Source organism: Eschrichtius robustus, chromosome 6, assembly GCF_028021215.1.
Source record: "Eschrichtius robustus isolate mEscRob2 chromosome 6, mEscRob2.pri, whole genome shotgun sequence".
NCBI classification, from domain to species: domain Eukaryota; kingdom Metazoa; phylum Chordata; class Mammalia; order Artiodactyla; family Eschrichtiidae; genus Eschrichtius; species Eschrichtius robustus.
The window spans coordinates 85,993,617-86,015,668 of record NC_090829.1 but is presented as its reverse complement, the minus strand read 5'-3'; the positions used below and the strand labels follow the sequence as shown (position 1 = coordinate 86,015,668).

At 41.0% G+C, this 22,052-nt stretch overlaps 1 protein-coding gene and 1 long non-coding RNA gene across 2 annotated transcripts in view; both read right to left on the bottom strand.

Annotated features, from left to right (window-relative positions):
• ZBTB20 (zinc finger and BTB domain containing 20) overlaps positions 1-1,462 on the bottom strand; it is a 46,486-nt gene extending 45,024 nt beyond the window's left edge. The window contains exon 1 of the mRNA XM_068545521.1: positions 1,388-1,462. The gene's annotated coding sequence lies outside the window, so the exon portion shown is untranslated. The remainder of the gene's footprint in view (positions 1-1,387) is intronic.
• A 937-nt stretch (positions 1,463-2,399) lies between these two features.
• Positions 2,400-22,052, bottom strand: part of LOC137765740 (uncharacterized) — a 724,300-nt gene continuing 704,647 nt past the window's right edge. The window contains exon 8 of the long non-coding RNA XR_011074249.1: positions 2,400-2,495. This is a non-coding gene — a long non-coding RNA (uncharacterized lncRNA). The remainder of the gene's footprint in view (positions 2,496-22,052) is intronic.

Here is a 22,052-nt window from a genome sequence, read left to right as displayed (position 1 = left end):
CATGTATCAGGGCAGAGAATGTTCTGGGGTTTTTTGTGTGTGTGTCAGGGGTGAGGGGGAGATGAATAAGCATACTTATTTTTCCCCTCTCCATTTCCTTTACCCTTTTCTTCCCAATTATACTTTCTGGAAGGAAAGACACAGCAAATCAAATGAAATCAGTTCTCTCATAGTGTCCATTTACCTGTTTTGTCTATTTGTAATTTATGGGGGAAGAAAACTGAACATAAGCTATGTGAGAGCAAGGATTTTTGGTTTGTTCTGTTCGGTGCCACACCCCTAGTGCCTAGAACAGTGCCTGGCACATAGTAAATGCCCAGTAAATTTTAGTTGGCTGAGTAAATATACTCATGTCTGCTGTGCCAGACGCTACATATACGTTATCTCATTTAGTCATTGCAACAATCCAGGTAAGTAGGCAGGTTGCCGAGCCCAGTTGTGCAGGTGGTGTGGGAGTGAGGAGGCTTTAAAATCTAACACTCACCCACTCCTTACCCACCTCCAGGCCTTGAGACTTCACCCAGGTATTGTGAATCCATAGGGAGGGATACATTTGTAATTAGTCCACATTTTTATACCATATTCACCTCACTCAATGAAGGTTTTGCACCTATCAAGTCTCTGTAAGTTTTATTATTTCTCTTTTACACATGAGAAGCTGAGTTTCTGAAAAGCAAAGGCTGCAAGGATTAGAACCCAGTTTGTCCATTCTCTAGGACCTGCAAAACGTGAATGCAGGCACTGGCATTCTGCATAGGGGAAATATGTCTAATGGCACAAACAGAGGCTCCCTTGTGGGCTTCCCGGAGATTTTTAGGAAATCTTAGCTCCTGATTTCTAGGTCTGGTTATGGGTTCTCTGCAGTACAGGAAGGTAGGAGTGGCAAAGACTCTCTTCCCTCCCAAAGGATAAACCAGGCTGAAACTTTGGAAATAGGCTGCATCCTGGTGTGCCTGTGATACTTGCACCAGCAATAATTACTCTGTGATGAAGAAAAACTCAGAAAACTGTCCAGATGTGGGGATTTCTAACGCATTCTTTCGCTTGAACTTAAGGACGAATGAAGGTGCTTACACAAGCAAGTTCCTTGTATGGGTATGGAATGAGGACACTCTATTTTTGACCTTTTATCATGTCTTTAGTCCCCAGTCCCTCGAGCCCGTTAGTACTGTAGATCAGTCTGATGGTTCCCACCTCCAACCTGGCCAGGCAGGCCTGCCTATTGCCTTCATATCCGTCACCACCAATTACAATTCAGGTGACTGACAGCATTAAAGGTAAAATGCAAAGCAAAATAAAACAACACAAAACTCTGACTTCATCCCCTTGGGTTTGATTTATGCCAGAATAGCTAAAGACATAAAAAATATGAATGTGAAAATCCTACCTGAAGCCTGAGAGGGATGTTAGTCTCCCAGGTTTGGCATTTTCCAGTAACAGAGATGTCTGTAAAACACCATCCCGTTACCTGCCTCACACCATATAGGAAAATGTGTAAATATAACAACCAGAATGAGTTTTTGTTCTAAAATGTATAATTATTTTGCATGCATAGCCTCTAAGTAATTTAAATTTCTGGCTTTTCTAGTAAAAGAGAGCATATATTCATCTGTTACTTCTAGCAATGATCAATGAATACTTGAGCATATATTCATCTGTTACTTCTAGCAATGATCAATGAATGAATGATCACTCTTTCATCAGTATTTTTCTGTAGGCATCATAGCTCCTACCCCAACTTATTTCTGCAACTTGACTTGCATGGGTTGTACTTCTCCTACGTAAATGTCTGATGTGGAGGGAACTAAATCAAGTACTCAGAGCTATGCATCCAGAGGGCAGAGCTGACCTGGGCACAATGGTTTAGAGATATGGCTGAAGAAGCCCGCAGCTGCAAGGGTGGGTGTTGGCCCCCTTGAGTAACAAGGAGACCACAGCACGGGACACAGAGATGCAGCTACATCACAGGTGGACACAGGCACGGAAAGCTGGCTCACGGATGTGTCCAGGGTGGCATGAAATGACAAGCTGCAGTGAGATTCAACAGAGTGGCAAAGAAGGGGGATGAGAAGCAAACAGATAGGGCTGGAGCTGCCACCGCTTCAGGCAGAGGCGAGATGACCAAGCAGAACAGCACCGGTCCCTGCAAGGTGCGCTCAGATGCAGCTCAGCGCAGCCCCCCAGCGAGGCGGGCGCGATGCTACCAGGGTGCGCACTGCAGGCTGGAAGCGGAGAACCAGTGCAGGCACTTCAGGACGGAGTCTGGTCACCTTGCCGCATCCAAGAGATGACGCCATCTAAAATTTCATCTGCGCTTACAATTGTGTGAGTTTTTTTAAAAAAATTAAGCAAAGTGAACTAAGAAGCCTTTCATTGCAGGCATAATGTACTCACAGTAGTTTTCAAATAAATGGTGTCACTCTTCAGGTAAATCACTCCAAGGCTTGGGCCTGGTGCAGATGTTCATTGGGGCAGGGAACAGAGAGCGGCTGCATCTGGATCAGACAAGGAACAAACAAAGATAACGCTGTTAAATGAAGAGGTGGTGGTGATCACTCATTCTACAAAGCCAGAACCATGGGACTTGGTTGAGAGTCGGGTCCTGCACTTTGCACCAGAGAACACTGAGTCAGGGGAGGGAGATGGAGAGGGTGTTGCCCAGGCCCCATTTTCAGTGTTTCCACCTGACTGCCTGTCTGGTGTGAAGCTGTCAACAGCACCCGCCAGTGTGGAGCTGACGGTGTGATCCTGAGTTGGAGTTGAGGTGGAGGGTGAGGGTAGGGGAAGCCTGGCCACAGCGGACTCTTCTTCCAGTGTTCATTCCACCGCAATCTCTCTCTCACTGTTGCTCTGAGATTCTTGCCTATCTTAAAAACGCCCACTGACCTGGCCATGTTTCTGAGCTCCTGCCTTCTCTCCACCCTTCACTACAGCCTCTGTTTTCTGCCATATCCTCTAACCCCGAGGAGTTCAGCCTCAGGGGCTACAGAATGGACCCTTGTCTGTCTCAGAGCCTCAGGCCCAGAGGTCTTTTCCCAGGACTTTCCCCTTTGGCCACACTGCACCCTGATGACCACTTTATTCCGGAAACTCTCCTCCCTTCTCATTGGGATGCTGCATCATCCTGACTTCCCGCTCTCAGTTCTCTTCTGCCTCTTTCACTGGCCTGCCTTCTCTCTCCTGTTTCCTAAATGCAGACAGGCCTCAAGATTCTCTCTCTCCTCAAGCTTTGCCTACACAGCCACCCTCCATGGCCTCAACAGTCACTTCTCCATAGAGAACACCCACATGGCTATCTTTAGTTCTCGCTTGTCTACAGAGCTCCAGACCCGCATTCTAAATAACTGCTGCTTATCAGTTCGCTGATTCATTTGCTTGTTTGTTCATTCATTCATTGTTTACATAGACTCTATTAGGCACCTAGAAAAGATGAATAAGATGGGGCCTCTAACTTTGAGAAGCTCACATCTCCATCATACACTGCACAGGCACTTCTAATTCAGAAAGTTTCCAGCAGAATTCATTGCCTTTCCCTCAAAATATGTTCCTTCTCCAGCCTTCCCATTTCCTGCTACTGGTACCATCTTCGTCCAGTTACTTGTGCCTACAACTGAGGAGTCTTCTTTAGTTCCTCCTTTTCTTTCATTTCCCATATCCAATCAGCTGCCAACTCCTGTGGTTTTTACTCAGGCTGTGAATCAATACTCACTTTTTATCCCAACACCTATTTATCGTTTTATCACGTGTTGCCTGGATTGCTGTGAGTGCCTCCTAACCGGCTTCCCTTCCCCCAGATCCTCTGTACCTCTAGTCCATCCTTCACAACAACACTACATTTACTGTTCTAAAGCACCATTCTAAACACATTACTCCTTTGCTCTTTGCTTACTGGATCAAATGCAAACTTCTCAGCTTGGCATTCTAGCCTCCTACAATATAGCCCCAATCTAATTTCTTACTCTTTTTTTCTACAGTGCATTCTACACTGCAGAAGTCCCACTTGTTCTCACCATGGTCATGGTCTTTCCTCCCCTTTCCAAATGTCTACATAGAGCTTCTTTAGGGGTCATCCAAACACCACCTCGCTTATGAGACATTTTCCAAAGGAAAGTGCCCTTCTCAAATCCTTAAGCACTTTTTGCACCACTCCCTTCCCACGTTCTATGGACTCTAATAATTATTTGTGTAATTTGTCTCCCCCCCGCTTAAGCTTCTTGAAGGCAGAGGCCACTTTTACTCCGTGTACTTTTTACTTTGTACCCATAGAGTGCAATGCCTTGCACACAGGTTAGTGCTCAGCTGATGTCTGCTGATTCAGACCCCAAATAGCCAAAGCAATTTTGAGAAAGAAAAATGGAGCTGGAGGAATCAGGCTCCCTGACTTCAGACTATACTACAAAGCTATAGTCATCAAAACAGTACAGTAATGGCATAAAAGTAGAAATATAGGTCAATAGAACAGGATAGAAAGCCCAGAAATAAACCCACATGCCTATGGTCAATTAATCTATGATAAAGGAGGCAAGACTGTACAATAGGGGAAAGATAGTCTCTTCAATAAATGGTGCTGGGAAAACTGGACAGCTACATGTAAAAAAATGAAATTAGAACATTCTTTAATAACATACACAAAAATAAGCTCAAAATGGATTAAAGACCTAAATGTGAGACCGGACACTATAGAACTCAGAGGAAAACATAGGCAGAACATTCTGACATAAATCGCAGCAATATCTTTTTTTGATCCATCTCCCAGAGTAATGGAAATAAAAACAAAAATAAACAAATGGGACCTAATTAAACTCAAAAGCTTCTGCACAGCAAAGGAAACCCCCCTGAAAAATGAGGGGTTGGGGTAGATGAGCTTTAAGGTCTTTCCATAAATAAAACAAAAACACAACCTGCAGATTGGGAGAAAATATTTGCAAATGATGTGACTGGCAAGGGATTAGTCCCTAAAATTTACAAACAGCACATGAGGCTTAATATCATCAAAACAAACAACCCAATCAAAAAATGGGCAGAAGACCTAAACAGACATTTCTCCAAAGGAGACATACAGATGGCCCAGAGGCACCTGAAAAGACGTTCAACATCACTAATTATTAGAGAAATGCAAATCAAAACTACCATGAGATATCACCTCACACCAGTCAAAATGACTATCATCAAAAAATCCACAAACAATAAATTCTGGAGAGGGTGTGGAGCGAAGGGAACCCTCCTACACTGTTGGTGGGAATGTAAATTGGTACAGCCACTATAGAGAACAGTATGGAGGTTCCTTAAAAAACTAAAAATAGAGCTACCATATGATCTAGCAATCCCACTCCTGGGCATATATCCAGAGAAAAACATGGTCCGAAAGGATACAGTTCATTGCAGCACTGTTTACAATAGCCAAGACATGGAAGCAACCTAAACATCCATCAACAGAGGAATGGATAAAGGAGGTGTGGTACATATATACAATGGAATACTACTCAGCCATTAAAAGGAATGAAATAATGTCATTTGCAGCAACACGGATGGACCTAGAGATTGTCATACTGAGTGAAGTAAGTCAGACAGAGAAAGAGAAATGTATGATATCGCTTGTATGTGGAATCTAAAAAGAAATGATACAAATGAACTTATTTACAAAACAGACTTAGAGAACTAACTTATGGTTACCAGGGGAGAAGGGTGTGGGGGGAGGGATAGTTAGGGAGTTTGGGATTGACATGTACACACTGCTATATTTAAAACAGATAACCAACAAGGACCTACTGTACAGCACAGGGAACTCTGCTGAATGTTATGTAACAACTTAAATGGGAAAAGAATTTGAAAAAGAATAGATACATGTATACGTATAACTGAATCACTTTCCTGTACACCCGAAACTTTCACAACGTTGTTAATAAACTGTACTCCAATATAAAGTAAAAAGTTTAAAAAGTTCTAAAATAAAAAGTTTATTAAAGAAAATAAAAGCAATAAAGATGCTTGCTTAGAGTCATGGAAGCTGAGATTGAACTGGAAAGACCTTAAAGCTCATCTACTCCAACCCCTCATTTTTCAGATGAGGAGATCAAGGGAACTGACTTGCTCAAGGCCACATCCTTACTAGCAGCTGAGCAACGACAATTGATAGAAAAGGTCACAAATCTCTGAATATCTACCGGTGTTGCCTGGCACCAATAGACCCAGCAGACGATCAGCAGTGACCAGACCAGAGAGAGTGAGGGGTTGGGTGCATAGCCTGCAAGGATACACTGGGTTCCACAAAAAGAAAAACTTTGTTTCACTTATTCACTTCAATAAATCAAACTAATAAATGTCCTTTTATAGTTAACTGATGTTTAAAAAATGAGGATGGATTTAAAGAACAAGGAAGCAAACCTTTTTAACATTACCAGCAGAAACAATTGTGACAATACTGCAAATACCACTGGGGTGATTCAACTCAGGGTGAAAAAGCAGAATGAAGAAATTTCTCACGCTTTGGAAAAGCAGGGGGTTCAGCTGAAGTTCTTGGTGAGAACATGCTGCGGTAATTCTATGGTTAAATTCATCTTACAGAAACATAGGCTATTGGCAATCTTGCTATTATGCCACACCAATAAATCTTTTTCCACCTCGCTTTGCCCAGTATTTATCCTATAGGCTTGTTTAAATTTTTACTTATTTTCCTTTCATTATATCACCAATCTACTTGTAGAAAAGGATAGATGACTGCTCCCAGGTCTGTTCTAATTTTCGTCCCTTGTTCTTCTCTTGTGGTAGACGAAACATTAATTGTTTAATCTCCTCTCTATCCTCATTCTCAAACGGAATCATTGTCTTTCTCCTGAAGATGTAATGCCCAACAAAACACGTTGTGGGGGTAACAGTGTTTACCTAGGTGAGGAAAACAGACTTTTCCAGGGGATCTCAGTAGATTTTACTTGTCCAGAAAAGCTCAGCTCTTAAATGCTAGCCTCCGGCCCTACAAGAGTTCACCTGTCTCCCCCAGGTGAGCACCTTACTCACTGCTACTCACCAGAGGAGAAACGTGGTGCTGGTCATTATATTCTCTTTGGCCAGTATGGTGGAGCCGTGCTATGCATTGAGAGATCCATTAAATAGTAACACCCACGTAGACAGCAAATTGGGCTCAAGAGTTCCTCATAGTTCTTACTAAACCATCACATGGCTGGACAGTTATCAACCCTTCACCAGACAGAGCTTCCTTCTCTTTTCTTCCCTTGGCAACTACATTAAAATGATAAAGGAAATCACTGGTCGATATGTCCAGTACAATGCAGTGAAAAATCACCTGGAAGCATACACACCCATTGTGTAATTACCTAAGTGTACATTTTAAGTATGTCTAACATTAGATTTAAATTGTGCATTTTATAATTAAATGGAGACATAATCTTTCTGTCCTTTAATCACACTCCTCTTTCACAGCTCCACATTTTCTTGCTATGATTTTCCTTTCACTTTTGGGTAAATTGGGTAAAACCTCTCTCCTTCTTCTTATTTCCCTCTTGCCTTAGCACACACCCGAGGGTTTTTAATTAGAACTATTGCATGGTGTGTCATATTTCATTACTTAAAGAGTAGTTATACTCTAAAAAAGACTCAGTGAAAATGACTTTATGAGGTTTCATATTTATCCTTTTTCAATGGCGTCCATATCCAGTGCACTCAGTTTTTAAGTCAAAAGGTAAAAGGCTGCTGGGGTCATACATTTTTCCCAGAATCTGGAAATCCAGCTATTCTCTCTGCCACTTAGATCATCACTGTAATAAAGAATCTGCCCTGGGAGCCCAGCTGGCAAGGTTCTGAATGGTGCCAGAGGCAGAAGAGACAGTGGGTCATTTCCATTCCAGACTGCTGTATTGTTGACAGCTCTGCAGATCTGTCTCGGAAGCCCTTAGAGAGCAGAGCTCTTATGTAACACACTGCCACAGATTGCTGTGAGGAACTTTCTCCGGAGATCTCATTTCAGTATGGCCATTCCCCTTCTTTGGAAGTCACACCAAATCATTCTAAAACGACAGATGGGGCTTCTCTGACAAAGGCTTACAAAAAAGATAATAGTAACAATAATTTGTTAGATGTCTAAATGTTGTTAGGGACTGCATGAGGAACTTTTATGTGTAAGTTCATTCTTAGTTAATCCTCACAGCAATGTCGTGCTGTAGGTGTTAGTATACCCATTTTACAGATGTGGAAAAGTGAGACTCAGAGTGCTTAATGAACCACTCCAAGATTAGAAAGCTGTGGATAGTGAGGTCAGAATTCAAACCCAGATCTTTCTGACTCTAAATCTGTGCTTTTTTCACTACACAACAACTGCTCCAACACAGCATGGACACATTTCTAGTTCCCACTGTGATTTCAGCACAAGAAAGAGGTTTATGTTATTTCCATAATGGTTCAGAGCCACTGAAAGAACTGGGAGTACAGACCTCAGGTGAAGGAACTCTTTCAGAAACTATCAATAAGTATAACTCCTTCCTAGCTCCTTTCTAGTTGAAGATGAGGATGCCTTGTACTGGTTTTCTCAAACTCTAATGAACAAATGAATCACCCAAGATTTCTGATTCAGCGTGCCTGGGGATGGAGTCTGCGATTCTACATTTCTAACAAGCTCCCAGGTGATGCTGATGACACTGATCTGGTACCACAGGTCCTATGTCTGACACTCACCTTCCTACTGAGGGTTGCTTTCAAAGGAGCAGTTTGAGCTGAAAAATTTGGCTAACAGCTCACACGGCATGCCTGACTTCTGATTCTGGGCCAGTTTGTCAGGTCATCGGGCAATAGACATAATTCAAGGAGTTTCTGGCACAGAGCACATCGTGAAAAAAAATAATTTCTAGATCCCACAACTGGAAATTAAAATGATCATGTCTCTAACATATGAAGTTCCTATTTTTTTACATTATTGTTATTTTTAACAATAGTATCTGGTAATAATTCAAATAACACCTTTCCTCTGAGAAATTCAATGCGCTTTACTAACCTTAATTGTCTAACAGCGATTCCCAGGTGTAGAGAAAGCGGTCTCAAAGATCACAGTAAATTTAAAATTGTTCCACTTCCCTCCTTTCTTCACCCCCAAATGTAGTGATGAATTAGTGGTGAGGGGTTACTAATTGGCAAAGACCCACTAGCTCATAATCTGAGGCACAGGAAATTTCGTAAAGCAAGGATAAATGCAATAAATAATCAACAGAGAGATGGTTGTGAGTGCAGAGAATGTTGGTGAAAGAGAAAAGGAGAGCGTTAAAAAGAAGTAAGAGTAAGGAAAGAAAGAGCAAAATCATAGAACTAGCTGCATGACCTTGGATGAGTCATTTAACCGCTAGGTAGCTCAGCTTTTTCATCTGTAAGAAAAGGAGGTGAATTTTATGATTTTAAAAGTCCTTTAAAACTCTAATAGTCCCCTGAGAAGAAAGATGTGGGAATTAAGTAGCTCATCAACCTGTTAAACCACTAAACCTGTTAAAGAAATCTGTTTGACTTTTAACTTTTTAACTAAGTACCTGAAACGAATTCCCAAGTCTATATTACCAACCCACCTCCTTGGAAACTGATGAGAAAACCATTTAATGAATAAGGCACCAATCATGGCCAGAAAAACTAATCAGGAACCCCATCTTCAGCTTTTTGATGCTACAAGAAATGTTTTACTTAAAAAAATTTTAGCTCCTTAATTAACCACTAGTTAATACCCATGTCCAGAAGAAGTACCTCTGGTGGCCTGAGGACCCCTGGGATAGCCCTGCCAGTAGAAGGTCCCACTCACTGTTTGTCCCTTTAAATCTATGTTAATTTTCTCTACAGGAATCTTGATTCCTCTTTGACAATTCATAAACTCTGTTAATAAGAGTTGCACATCCCAGGAGCCTTACTGTTGTCAGGTACAGTTGATTTTTGTTTTTAAAATAAGAGATCTTTGGGACCAGGTGAGAGATAGATATATAGATATACAGATATAGATATATACATACACACATACATATGCATATATACACATATATACGTGTTTATACATATGATGATACTTTTTCTGTTTTTAATGAATACCTGGTGATGGAAACCCCTTCTCTAAGTCATTTGATACTGGAATCTTCCGGTCCAAAAAGGCTGCCGCAGGACCTGGTCATAAGGTCACTTTAAACTCCGTAATGAGGATTCCAACATGAGAACAATTTAGGGTGCAGCATGTTATTTGGTGTTATATCAGAGTTATCTATACTTTGCCCCTTGCACTGAGCATGTTTTCTGGACTAATCATTACATTTGTGGCTAAATGGAGAAACATCAAAATGGCATTAGCCAGAAGAACACATTGCCACTGTCTCCAAAGTGAAAATCACTTCCCCCTTCCTGCTTTCATCACCTCCATAGTAATCTGGCTACCCGTATGAAATGCTTACTGTGCAGCAAGTCTTGTGCTTGGCACTTTTTATACATTATTTAACTTTATCTCTTTCACTCACTCTTCAGAGATGGGAATTATATTCTGATTTTATAGATGAGGAAGCTGATGTTTAGGAAGGGTGAAGTTTTTTTTTGCCATAGATCACGAAGCTAGAGGGTAACAAAGCAGGGCTCTAGGGCCAGGTTTTAACCACAATGCTTTGGGGCTTAACCTACACCAAGCTGTGATCACTAAACAACTGATCTCCTGCCTTCATTCCACTGCGGTTTATTTGAGGTCCTCGTCATAGGCTTATGGTATTAGATTCTCCATCATGGTCCACTAATGCCTTCTTCAATCCTGTTTTAAACTTTTCCAAAACCTTCTATGCTTGATTTATGTTTTCCCTCCCTACTTTCATTAATATGTCAACCTAAAACCCATTACCATTTTTTTCGACAGACCTTTATCATCATCTTTTTCAGCTAGTTCTTAGCCCTCATTCTCATTCCAAATTACTCTTTTGAGGCCTCACATTTGACCTCAAGTGTTCCAACCCCAGCTTGAGAATTCCCCTTCCTTAATGCCTAAGGAACCTACTCGTTTCACCTGGTCCATTAGTAGGCTCCTGCTGGCTTCACCGGATGTCTTTGTCCAGTCTGACCTTACCCCATGATCAACCATTTCAACGCTATTCTCAACAACTCTCCAGATTTCCTTGCTCCCCTGGCCTTCTATGTAACAGGGCCTCTTCTTATGTTATTCAGTTATGAATCCGTGTCACCACTCACCATTCCCTCCCACTCTCAGTACGAAACCCTGCGCATGCATGCCATCTGTACCCTTACTCCTGCTCAGTGCTGTTGCTGAGTACAAGCCTACAGCAGTTTTTCTTCATACGTTTTACTTTATCAAGTCTCATTCTTCATTCTCTTTCAGTTGATGACCTTGCCTCCTACATTAATAAGAGGATCTAGAGCATCCAGTGTGGTAAGCTCACTGACTCTCATCTCCTTCTCCAATATCTCTGAAATTTTATCATTTGTTTCCTCAAGATATAGCTTTACCTTTTTTTACATTCTCCTCCTATCTTGGAGTTTATCCTCTCTACTTCTGATCTCTATCCTTCCCTTTGGTTCCATCAGTGATATCTTTTTTTTGGTCTGTACTTGAAGACAGAAAAAAATAGTAGTATTATTAGTACTTCATAACAGTACTAAATTAATCATTATAGTATAGTGTTTTGCCCTGTCATCTACTCCTGCCCTTCAAAATCTTTCCAGCTGGTATATCTCAAAGTGAGTTTTATAGGACACTAGAACTTCAAGATGAACCTCAAAAAAAGTTCATTGGTCAAACAAATACAGGAAACACAGAATACGATATGTCTCTCTTACAAACTCATAATGCCCATAAGGATATTAAAGGTGTTGAAGACTCCAGCATTGTCCAAACTTACTGGATTACAGAACCATCCCCCGCTCCCCCATCTTTCTACCGGCACATTTATTAACTTCAGAATATGCTTAGAGAAGATGCTTTAATGGATTTCCCCTGGCTCTAAACTCTTTAGCTTGGGTATGTTAGTTCACTGAATCTGTATCAAATAAGCCCTCTCAGATTTCCTTTCCATCAATACTCCATTTGGTCTAAACTGGTTAACTTACAGAATGTCAGAAAGACTAAGCACGTTCGTATCTCTGAGCCTCTGAACATACCATTTTGGCTGCTTGGAAGGCCTCTATGACCTTTTTGTTATCTAGGCCTTTCCTTTCTTTCAAGGCCTGTATCAATCATGTATCTGTTATGAAAACTGTCTCAGCCCATGCTGACCTCTGCTACTCATTTAACACTTAGATAAATGGTTGTAGTTTAACCCCTGTGTCCTCTATCACTGGTAAGAATGTAAATTCTCTAGGACATAGACCTTGGTTTACACATTATAAAAACTCCAGCACCTAGGGTGGCCCTTTGTGCAATACTAGGGGGTTATAATCATATTATTAGAGGCCGTGAACAGAAATAGTTAACACTGGGGCATGTTAGGTCAAAACTTGATTTCTGTAGCTATGGGGACAGTTTAATATGCTAAAGGCCCAGGTGAATGTACCACCACCTTGTGGTGGGAAGAAACACCATCCATTATTACCATCATCACCTCCACAAATGGTAACATGTATGCTTTGGGGAGATGAAGGCTAGATCTAGAAGAGCAAAGGCAGCTCTGTTCTTAGGTGAAGATGAGACTTTGCATTAGTTGACTCCAAATGGAGAGAAGACTAAAATAATCTGGGACCATCAGAGGACCCATGAAAGGAACCAGTGGCACAAATGCCTCTCTACCAATGAGGAAATCATCATTCATGATCATTAAATCGTGGTACCTGGCTGATAAAGAAAAGCCTCTTCTCCTGCACAAGGAAGTCGGTCTTGTGCGAGGATCCACTGCTTATCACCATGCCTGGGACACAGAATATGCCATTCTGTAGGGTAGCAACCACCTGCAGGATGTCAAAGGACTGAACGTGCTCCTGCCTTCCAGGCATCTTCCAGCCTCTATCTCTTTGGGTCGATCTGGAGACACGTTGCACTGACGAAGTTAAGACAGCTCGGCTGCTAGCACAACATGTTACCCCCAAACAGTGAATTCCATCATTCCCGTAAAGCTCTTTTTCTGCCATACCACATAGACCACTGAGCAGATTTGAAGTCTCAGGCGAGTGTGCAATAACCAGATATTAAGGGGCTTTGGGTTTTTCAGATTAGATGTATTCTGAAGTTAGGACTTAATGGATTCCCTAATAGTGAGTTTGTAGTGAGGCTAGGACTAAAAATTTGGTCTCTTGATGCCCAGTCAGGGAGTTTGATTATGAGAGAAACAGACTGTAGCTTTCGTCCTTAAAACTGCAGCAACATATGATTTTCACATTTTGGTAGAGGGGAAAATGAATTTCATTCAAGTATAGTTTGTGAAGTATTTTGCTATTTTCCTGGATAAAAAGTGGTATACAAACCAAAGATTTAATTGAAAACTATTTATAAGTTAAAATGTTTACTTAGGCTTACTTCAAAATAGGTATATATTGTATTATATAATGTATGAAAATAGTAGGATAATGGTAAAAATGCTATAATAGGAAATTCTGTGTTGGTCCTTAGTTAAAATTCATAACAATGTATTATTTATTATTAGTAGTAATCAATAATAAGCATTTTTAAAACTGGAATTTTTATTGTGGGAGATTATTGGGTGGGTGAAGCTAAATGGCTTAGCTAATTTTCTGTCATGTCCCTGTTTAGAGTTGCTTTCTGAACAATTTACACATTTGAGAGTAAAAATGAAGGGTAGCCTGACTTTTGAATGTGTCACAGGCCACTGGGTCAAGGCTGTTGCTTTCTGAGAGCCATGGGCAGTTTCTGCAGTAAAGTATCTTAATTTCTTCTTTTTGATGTAAAAATAGTTTACTTTTATGTTCTAGGTGAAATTTGAGATCTCTGCATCTCTCTCCTGTTGTCACACGTGGTGGAGATGGGGGGATACTACTGGCAATCTCTGCACTGATTTAGACCCATCAGAGCTTACGTGGTACTTTCATGGCCACTCTTTAAAAGTGAGTTCTCCCCACCACGAGTTATACAGATGAGAAGTCTGGGGTGGGGGAGGGAGGTTTAAGTTGCCCAGCTAATGAGCAGAAGAGCTTAAATCTAAAAACCACGGTTTTCAGCAGAAAATCCTTTTTTATCCCCCAAAATGCCATGGCTGCCAACAAGCTTTGTAGCAAATCCGAGAAGCAGAGTACTAGATGGAGAATCAGAAGAACTGCCTTGTCTTCTTGGATCTGATAAGTACTAGTTGTGTGATCATGGTCAAGTCACTAACTTTTCTGAGTCTTATAAAATCATGAGCAAGGAAACAATGAATGACATAATTACCTTCCAGCCATAAAACCTCTCACCTGTAAAATGGTTATTCATTAATAATGTGTGCTTGGCCTCTCTCCCAAAGTTGTGAGGCTAAAATAAGCTGATGTACGTGGAAATGCTTTGCATTCTGTGAAGTGTCGAATCAGTGTAGTCTCAAAGAACAGCTACTGGAGGAATCAGGAAAGGGGCCCATGTGTGTCTACACACACAGCCAGTCCACTTCCATTCAGGTTTGAGGAGAAGCTGTACTAAAGCACCGGCAGCAGCTGAAATCTCACTCCATCCTCTCCCCTTCCCGTGTGCTGCAGAGCGTCACTGGAGCAAAGTTACTTGAATGCGTGAGCCAAACACTCAAGTTCCAACTTTGCTGAGTAGAAGCCACAGAGAATTCTGAGCCACAGTGCAGGTAACAAGCACTGTTCCTCCAGGTGTGTCTGAAACACGGGGGAGACCCTGGGGCATGATGTACAGGAAGCTGGGGAGGGAGGTCAGACGTCCCTGCTCCCGAGGCCCAGTTTTCTCCTGTACACAGCTCCAGCCCACGTGATTTCGCCTGGTAGTCCCAGGAGACAGAACAGACCCAGAAAGAGCCTCCTCTCCTGATAACCTAAGTGCTCTGATTGAAAGGCAGAGGGTATCAGCAGAATGGCTGTACTGAGTCGGCATTGATTTCTCCAGCCTTTGTCTGCGTCTGGTTTCTGTCTCGTTTGGAGGTGGTTACTGTTACTACAAGCAGCATGAATCATGTCTCTGTTAAAACACAGAGCTTCAATTGTCTTACATAACCCCTGGTAACTGCAAGTCTAATAATAGCAAGCCATTTACAGGTAGGGAGTCTGTCTTCTCCCAGACGTACACGCACACACTACTTCCAGTGCCTCCCAGTAAAGTGAGACAGGCAGCAGAGGGAGAAAGGGGACAGCACAATTGACTCTGGGGGCAATTTTAAAACATATTGAATAATCATGCATCGCAGGGCCTGATGACCAACACGTTTAACTAAACTAGTTTTATAAACTGCAGGAATCAAGCATTCTTCTTCAAAGTATTTGAAACAGCAAGGAATCCAAACATGCCAGATAGACACCTTCTCTAGCATCCTATTACCGTATAAAACCCCCAAACTCCAGCGATGGGAGGGTGTGCAGGGGATAGGAAGAAGGTGGAAGTTTCACCAGATTTGCAACTAGCTTGCACCAGATACGTTTAATTTTCCAAGGACTTTTTCTTCTCTCCTTTTTGTGTGACCAGACAGAGATATTTCAAAGGTTCTTGGCTACAGTCATTGCATAAAATTCTAGAGAGTGAAAAGCACTGAAAACATGGCTGCAATGTCCCACTCGTCAGGCTATACCTTGTTGGGTACTGTTACCTGAGCCACTTTCTTTGGGAGGGAGAACCTTGTATCTGAAGACCTGTATTTCCCCCATGAGCATAATCTCTGCCTTGTAAGACAAGATGAGGTCTTTTTGTACATGATCCCCACTCCACCACCTGTTAAAGTGACGACCAAAAAGCAAAATAAAAGGACAGGCTGGAAAAAATCACTCAAAAATTATGAATGTAAGATTTTCTTTAAACCACCCATTTGACTGAGAAAAAAATGGCTCTAGATAGCAAGTTAAAAAGTGTATGAGGAGGGCTTCCCTGGTGGCGCAGTGGTTGAGAGTCTGCCTGCCAACGCAGGGGACACGGGTTCGAGCCCTGGTCTGGGGGGATCCCACGTGCCGCGGAGCAACTAGGCCCGTGAGCCACAACTACTGAGCCTGCGCGTCTGGAGCCTGTGCTCCGCAACAAGAGAGGCTGCGACAGTGGGAGGCCCACGCACCGCGATGAAGAGTGGCCCCCACTGGCTACAACTAGAGAAAGCCCTCGCACAGAAACGAAGACCCAACACAGCCAAAAAAAAAAAAAAAAAAAAAAGTGTATGAGGAAAAAATAATCTAAATTTGTAACATGCATGTCTCCATTTCCTCACTGCCTCATCACGGCCATCCTAAGAAAAGTCACTGCAGGCTATGTTTTTGGAGTGTGCATTCCCAGGAGCCCAGTAGCTCTAGATATCATAGAAATTGGACCAGGGGAGGACTTCATGGAAAATTACAGAGAGAGGCTACATCCTGTCACTCATTTGGGCTAGGACCACAGAAGGAAAACTTCCTTCTCTGTTCAGACTGTTCAATAACATGAAACAGTAGGCTCGGCTAGTTCAAATCAAAGAGTGCCCTAGGACACACCTACTTTAAGGACCAGCGCCTGGGCTATTCTGTATGCTCTTCAGCTGTTTAGGAATACAGAAAGGCATATGGATATAGTTATAAGTCAAAATGGTTATGTTGCCCTCAAAATAGTATTTATTCTGCCTATTTCCTTTTGGAATACTCCCTACATCCATAAGCAAAAGAGTTTTGAATAAAAGGAGGAAAGAAGAGAAAGAAAAAGAAAAAAAAAGAAGAGAGGAGAGAGGAGGAGGAAGGAAAATGACTAATGTCCTGTTATCCCAGCCTGCAAACCTGGCAGGAGTTGATAACAAAACCTCTACTACTGCTGTCTAGTAGTACTTGCTACGTGCCATGTGGATATGGTTTCTGAAGGAAATGAGTTCTAGATTTTCCTCACAAATATCCAAATGCAGAATAGTAGGGATCTTGACCACTAAATCACCCCACATAACAGCAGTGGAATGTAGCTGACGGGGCTAGACTCTTATTTCTTTCACTTTGTGAATTAAATTGCTCTTTGAGTTGGTATGCTGGTGAACTAAATGTTTTAATAAAAACAGCCACGAGACACCACCGTTTCTTTCACAAAAGACTTTTCCCTCTGACTACTATTGCTGAATGATTCCTCCTTCTGGAAGAGCAGGTAGTTTGCCTCTTTTCCTTTTCGTGGTCTCAAAAGCCAGGCTCTTCTATGCATGTGTGAAGAGATTACACTCACCTGGTATTTCAGGGCACTATGTCAGCCAGTTCCTTCACAATGGTGTGTTTGGCACTCGAGCTAGGACTTGGTGGGCCAGACACATTTAAAATGTAAGAGTGGATTATTATATTATTTTGCACTGCAACAGTAAGAGTATTTCTGGATTGTGGCTCACAAGTAGATCATAATAACCGTATGTGGTGCAACAAACCACAAGACATTGTATCAGAAGCTCAGAGGTAATATTTTCAAATGACCCAGAGATTTTTTTGAAAAAGAGAAATGACGGATGCTTTTTCCCCCTTTCAATAAGCATTTATTGAATGCCTAATGTCAGTGATGGACTCTTTATTCACAGAAGGGAGCTGGGCTACGCCAGACTCTCACCATGTTCTTTCTCTTCTAACACTGAATGAAATATCAGTAAAACACCAAGTACAGCCTTTTTTCAACCTGATAGGCAATCAGTATGTAGTAACTGGCCATGCTGATGAGAGCAGGAGCTGATGATACTAATGGCAGTGGGAAGGACTTCCTTACAAAGGCACCTCAGTTTAGGAACATCCAGGGACAATTCAGAGGGGATACCTAAGCAGTTCTGGTCTGACCTATTTATGCTTTCCAACAAAGGCCTAGAACTCTAGAAACTTTGAAAAATCTAATAATATGATCATGCCATTTTTATAGGAATGATAGGATTTTTATGAAGAGGCATCTATATTTATCTAGTGAGCTTCTCTGTATTTGTAGAATACTCAGAATACTTCTGAGAACCCATCTTAATTTTTAGAACCATTTCTAAGAATCCAGCAATTTATTATTTTAAAATAAACTTCAAAGCAATTAATTAAGAAGCTTGTTGATAATCAAGATACACAAAGCAAGGCTGGTAGGATAAGGCAAAGTTAGAGTTCTCCAAAACGACTGCAGAGAAACTGAAGAAGTGACAGAGTGTTTGGCTGGAAGGCATCTGACTGTAGATCAGACGATGTGGGTCCCCAGCCATGTTTGTCAACTGCTGTAGATATTACAAGTCATCAAATTTCTCCTGAGTCTCACTTTTCACCTATTTAAAATGGGAGTGTTGGATGTGATGGTCTTTAAGATTCTTTGCAGTTGTAACATTTGATGACTTTAATCATCAAATGTCCTCTTGTTTTGGTAAACAGGTGGCTTTCCCTTCATCTGTGTCTATGTGGTTTGCATTGGGTTTTAGGTTTCTAGGTTCTAGAAGTCACATAGTAAATTTTCTAGTCATTTTTCCTTGTGTACATGATCAAATGATAGTGGATAACTCTCTATTTCTTTCCATATCCGTGTCTCTTCTCAAATCAGACTTACACGCCTAACATTAAAAACACAATCATTCCGTCACTGACGAAGATTCTTCTCATCCTCATCACAGACCCTCACTCATGCTCATGCAAGCTTATCAGATTGGGTTATTTCTATATTTATGTCCTGGCTATTTTTTCTCTTCCAACTTGTTTATGAAATCCCTGGTAAGCATAAAGCTGCAAAAACAAAAACAAACAAATAAAACAAAACAGCTCTGTTTGAATAATTTACTTCAGTTAAGGGAGTATAAGAAAACATTCTAACACTCAGGGGAAAAAAAGCTTTAAAAAATACTCCTGCCATAAAAAGAAACGATATTGAGTTATTTGTAGCGAGGTGGATGGACCTAGAGTCTGTCATACAGAGTGAAGTAAGTCAGAAAGAGAAAAACAAATACCGTATGCTAACACATATATATGGAATCTAAAAAAAAAAAAAAGGTTCTGAAGAACCTAAGGGCAGGACAGGAATAAAGACGCAGATGTAGAGAATGGACTTGAGGACACGGGGAGGGGGAAGGGTAAGCTGGGACGAAGTGAGAGAGTGGCATGGGCATGTATACACTACCAAATGTAAAACAGATAGCTAGTGGGAAGCAGCCACATAGCACAGGGAGATCAGCTCGGTGCTTTGTGACCACCTAGAGGGGTGGGCTAGGGAGGGTGGGAGGGAGACGCAAGAGGGAGGGGATATGGGGATATATGTATGCATATAGCTGATTCACCTTGCTATACAGCAGAAATTAACACAACATTGCAAAGCAATTATACTCCAATAAAGATGTTAAAAAAAAAAAGTACTAGAAAGACTAGTACAGTGGCCACCCATATACCCAACACATAGATTAAAAACTTACTGTTTTGTCATAAAAAAAAATACTCCTGTATCTTAGAAAAGACTAAATAAAATGTTATATCAATGATAGCTTCATATGTTGTTATTCTTTTTCATTATATAGAATGCTACATATGGGGTTTATAGTCTGTTGTACAGATGTGGATATTTTTCCCAGTCTTTCTCAGGCCACTGCATCTTCGAAGCCAAAAAGGTCCAGGGCTTGCCGAGCTACCTTTATATAGACAAAGGAGCCACAAAGAAAGCCCAGTACCTGGAGCTTATATCATATCCTACCTAGGCACTCCATTTACTCATGACTCACTCTTTTCCATCTGTGTCCTGTTCCTTTGCTGGTTTGACTCCCTTCACCTAGGATGCCCTCTGTTTGCCTCCCTTTACTGCTCAAAATTCCCCCTATCTTTCAAGACCCACCTAGCTCAAGCCCCATTTCCAAGAAGCAACTTAGGTTGACCCAACTTGGGACCCAGTGATAATTTTCATGGCTAGCAATCGATAATTGCCCTTGTAATAACTGGAGTCACTGAGAACACGTATCTAAGAAGTTCTCAGAGAACACCAGAGAAAAAGGTTGTAAAGAGTTGCAGGGTCCTCCTAAAAGGAAAAAAAAATGCTAGCTTTAAGAACAGGACCAATATAGAAGCTGTGGTACAAAAAATAAAAGTTGTAGCCTTGTAAAGAATAGTTGTAGTTTGTACAGAAAGGACTTTTTTAGAGTTGACTTTTTTTTTTTTTTTAAATAAAGCGAAGGATATTCTTTCCTAAAAGTAAGAGCTAAAGCACTGGATATAGCAATGTACAGTATCATGAAGTTTGATCGCACTAATTATGAAGCTAAAATATCAAGATTTTAATAGAAAGAAAATGGGGCACAGATTAATAAGGCAAAGACAGAGGGGTGTGTATAAAATCTGAATTTCATCTCCCCCCAGTCTCCCTCAGTCTGACGGCCACAACCATGCATTACGATCAACTCTGCCAGTACCTAGCTGGGCTTAAGTGATGGGCCATGATACATTCTGATAGTAAAAGATAGAATGAAGCTAAGGAATGCTGGATGCTGTTATACATGTATATGATTTTATTTATGTGTATATTTTTATATCTATATATACAAACATATATATTTGTATGATGTTTGGCAACCTCACCCATGGTATTCCTGTGAAGTAGGCATGTGGTAAACATAATTAGCCCATTAAACAGATGGTAGGGCTCTGGCATATCTCACCATATTCTAAAATGGTGGAGCTGTGAGCAGGGACTGGAGAGAGAGTGCAGTTTGATATATGGGTAACTGCAAAGCTCTGTGAATTGCTACTTTCCTGAAGACAATCTGGGTAGGTTGCATTTGGCTGAGAACTGGGGATGGTTTGGGAAGATTTAAAAATATACAAGGGGACAACTTTTCACATTCATTCAGATATAGTATCTTCATTTTCACTTACTAGAGACTTTTTTTTAAAAACAGCTTTTTCGCTTAACTCATCTGTGTTCCAAGCAAACTCAAATTGCTGAGCAGATTAAAAAAAAAACAAAAACCCTACACGTCAAGTAGAAACACCAGGTAAATTTTTTTTTAATTGTCTTTACAAAGTGCACTCTTGGAAAGGATCAAGTTGAACAGAGGTTTGGTACCATAAATATAAACACATAGCTCTCATTGTCGCTCAGTGACCAGATATGCGCAAAAGCACATGTGATGAGCTTTTACCTGGCTGAATTATGTGGCCATGGCATTGCCACTCCATGGTACAGCTGGCTGCAGAGAGCCTGTAATCAAATATTCTAGCCCAATTCTTGGTCAGTTGAAATAGGGGCTAGCAGAAGAGAAAGGGTTACTACAAGTTAAGACTTGAATTTACAAATGTATTTGAACTGGCTTCAAGAAGACATGAAACATCAATACATCTGGAGAATAGAACTTGCAATTGACTGTTCTTTACCATCTGGTCTCAAGAACATTTTCTGCTTGGAAGTTGCATAAGCAATGAAAAAACACACAAACAACTTCCTGTACCATGCTTTTGGTCACTTATAATGATGCATTACAAAGTAAACCAGCTAAATATGGTCAACTCTGCCTTACTCCAGATGACAAATACAGTATATAACTAAGATCAGTGACAGAGAACATCTTTATTTTAAGAGATCTAGACTAGAAAAAATATTCAAGAACAAATATCCTTCCTTCTAAGGTATTTGTCTTGAGTAGTTTTGGCTAGATTGATCTTTAATGTCACTACAAAATCATGTTTAATTTTTTCCAAATTAAAAAAAGAACAACAAAAAGAGCTATACTGGGGAATGAAACGTTCCATATATATTTTTTTAATGACATAAACTTGCCTCTTTAAGCAATAAAATATATCTTGCACTTTTTTTAAATAGAAAACTTTTACATAGCTCTGTTTTCTTAAACAGAGTAGGCTGCTATCATTTTCATTTTTTCTTATAATACAGGGTTATCCTTGCGAATACCCATTGCTCCTATTTTTCAGAAATACACTTTTTATTTTCTCTTGAGAATCAGCCTCATCTCTCTCTGCTCAGTCTAATGGCCTCAAGTCTAATGATCCACTGCCATAGCTCGTTGGTGTCACTGTCC